We start from the raw sequence: 3,545 nt of genomic DNA, 5'->3' as shown, positions 1-3,545 counted from the left end.
GCTGGGCCAGCGAGGCCGGGCTCTCGCGAGACTCGGCCGGCTGCGGGTGGCTCCGCACCTCTCGGCGGACCCTGGTCCTGGCAACGCCGCTTGGACGGGTGTAGCCAGGTCTAGCGCGGGCTCGCTTGGGCCGGCAGAGAGGAATTTGGGGGCGAGGCAAAGTGCCTCGTGACGCCAGGACACTGTAGGTGCGTGCGGCTCTCAACCTCAGCTGTGGCCTCCACCATTTCCGGGCCCGTTGTGTCTTGTGCTGAGTCCTGTCTTCGCAAATGCGGATCCCTCTGCTCGAAGGTTGCCCACCCGCCCCCAAACTCCTGACGAGTTTCTTTAAGATCCGGTCCTTTCCCCTTATGGATCTCTCATCGTCCGCTTGCAGGATCCACCACTTGACCGCTCCCCTCCCTCCCCCGCTCGTGCTGGGACTCTGTCCAACACTTTCAGATGGTCCCATTCAGGCTCGATGCCATCGTGCGTAGACCGATCCTGAGTTTTGCAGTTTTGATTAGTTCTGTGAACTTTGGATTGGTATAAACAATAGCCTCCTCAACCTCTCTAGTTGGATGTCTAATTGGCAACTTCGTATATCCAAAGCCTCAATCCTGATTTCCTCTCTAAACCTAACCTTTCTCCACTGAGGTGTGAAAATGAACAAAGGAAAACCTCATTCAAAGTGGAGTGGAGAAACCCTAAAGGTAGAGCTCTCAGGAAGGTACCATCCATCACAGCTTACCTTACAAATTTGGGGAGGAAGAAGCTTACTTTACTGCAAGAAGAAGAAAGAAGATTTTCTCTTTGGGCAGCAACAGTCCAGCCAATGAGAAGCCACCCCGACTCTGAACTTTCGCTCTCTTCCAATGGACTTTTGCTTTTAACTGCCCCCTCCCGACTTCCTCCTTTTTCTCTATAAAATAATGTGTCCTTTTTTTGTTCTCCAGGTTTGCCTGTGGTTCACCATAGTTTGCATGTCCTGACTGCAATTTCTCTGCCATTCCTGGATAAACTCATTTTTTGCTGGTAAAATAACTAGCTTTTTTAAGGTTGACAGTGGTAACTAGTACCGTTTACTCAACTGCTTATCCTTGGAGTCATCCTTAACTTCTATCTCACTCCCACTTCTGTTCTGACTGCAGATCCTGTCTGTTCCACCTGACCAGCTAAATCTGACTACTTCTCACCAACTCCACGCCTACTTCTCTATAATATGCTACCATTATTCTGGCCAAGATTATTGCAATGGCCTCCTAAAAGGTCCCTCTACTTCTACCTTTGCCCCTAGAAGTTTATTCTTAACACAGCAGCCAGGGCAATCTTGTTAAAATCTAAGTCAGGTCATATCCCTCCTCTACTCAATACTTCTCTCCCCAATGACCACATGTCACACAGAGTAAAAGCCAGACTCTTTATTTTGTCCTATGAAAATATGTATGATAGCCCTTGGTTACCTTGCTTCCCCATTCTGTTCCACCCACCCCTTCTTTACTCAGAGCTCTCACAATTCATTCAGATCTCTGCTCAAATGTCACCTCCAGAGATGACTTCACTTACTGTCCTATTTAAAATAAGAACACTTGCATCACTCTGCATGCCCTTGATGTCAGAGACTCCATGGGGCCGGAGTCCAAAGAGGGACCTTTCCCTGGAGCTTGGTGACCAGGTTCCTGTCTTATGCCATGAGAAAGAATTAAAAAACATGATAAGCAACAAATGCAAGTTTTATTAAAGGAAAAATACACACTTAAGAGAGAGTGCAGGCAGTTCAGAGAGAGGGAGTCTGCCCTGAGCTGTCTGAATTACAGGCTTTTGTTTCCTTGGGTGTCCCAAGACTATCCATCTTGCCATTGGGTCTTGGCTTGTTTCTCACGCCACCTGGAAGGGAAGGGCAGCCCAAGGCCATTTATCCTATTTCCCCCCCACTCCCTCCCAGCCTTGTGCCTTGTCTCCTCAGAATCAAAGCAAGGAGAGGGCTAAGTAAAGGACTAAGGAAAAATTCCAGAGCTGCCCCTGGAGGGGAGGGGGAACTTCCGTAGGCTACTATCCTGCCTCACCCTTATTCTTGAAGAATGATTTTCTTTAAAGCATTCATCTCTCCCCAATATACTTATTTAATTATTTGTGTGTAAATGTATTGAGGCAAGGAGGTTGTTTCAGTCACTGCCATAGGGTCAGGACTGAGTACAGTGCCTGGCACAGGGCAACTGCTCAGTAAATGGCTGCATGAATGAACAGTTAGATGAAGGCAGAGCATAGGCAGGACGTGTGGTGAACTGAGTAAACATATGGCGAGAAGCCTGGCAACATGGAGAAGGGGAAGCAGGAAAGAAGGAGAAGTACTAGAGGCAGTGTTGAAGCTGGTACACAGTGGCTTTCAAAGGAAGGCTATGAAATAAATACCTGCTTAAGAACAAGTTGCTGCCGCAGAGTTGAACTCTTATTTCTGTTCTTTCCTTCCCCTTCCAGGCCTGGAACCTAGCTTACCTTCTCATGCTTGCTGAATGAGCTCATCTTTTTCCATCTATAAGCTGACAGTTTCTAAATTTACATCTTCACTCCAGACCTCTTGACTTCAAGGGTTACACTAACGACACACTTACTAGATGCAGTTGCTTGGGTGTCGCACTGGCACTTCCAACTCAACATGTTCAAAATTATCTACATCTACTCCCCTCCTTTCCCAAAATAAGCCTGTTCTTCATCCATGCTCCCCATCCCCATAACTGGCCTCAGGACTCATCTAGGTGTCCAGTCTTGAAACCAGGAATCCTTATCTATCTACACCCAATCAATCACCAATCTTGTTGATTCTACTTTGTGTTTTGTAATTCATGGTTTCCTGCACCACACTAGAAAATATGCATAAATGCAGCTGATCAATGTGGTAGCCCATAGTGTATTATGCAATTTATGTGCTAGAAAAAAGTTAAGAATTGTGATACGTTTCACTACCACAGCTTCCTAAAACCCAAATCGCATGTTGCTTTCCTGCTTAAGAACCATGAGTGACTTCCAGTAGTCTACAGAAAAAAAAAAAAAACAACTCCTTTCCATTGAATGTTTCCAGCAATAGATGCTCTAGAATTTCTACACTGGAGGGGTTAAGGAGAAGCAATCTGGTTGGGAGGGGAAATGGGGAAGATTGGAGGCTTTTCCGAAGCTAAGTTTGTAGTTAGTACACTGTATTTTGCTTACATTTATTTGTCTTTGCTTAGTGAGGCTGGGGACTGGCCAGTGAAGAATGCGGGGAAATAAGGCTCCAGCTCCTCACCATCCTTTGATGTAGTTGCTATTATTGGTTGTAAATTCCAACATACTCTCTGCATGCGTTAGGCCCTGGCCACAATGAATTAATTGCTTTCCAGAGCATATGTCTCACTCTTCCTCCTCTACTCATTTCTTCATCTTTAGTTTGATAAGAAAGACTCTCTATCCTATCACCACTTAACCGGCAAGATTCAAAGTCATCCTCGCATTATAGATAAAAATTAGCTCAGAATAGATGAAAGACCTAAATATCTGAGCTACAACTATAAAATTCTTAGAAGAAAACA

This window comes from Pteropus alecto, unplaced genomic scaffold, assembly GCF_000325575.1.
Source record: "Pteropus alecto unplaced genomic scaffold, ASM32557v1 scaffold7, whole genome shotgun sequence".
Lineage (NCBI taxonomy): Eukaryota > Metazoa > Chordata > Mammalia > Chiroptera > Pteropodidae > Pteropus > Pteropus alecto.
The sequence above is the reverse complement of the archived record's forward strand: the minus strand, read 5'-3'. Positions refer to the sequence as shown.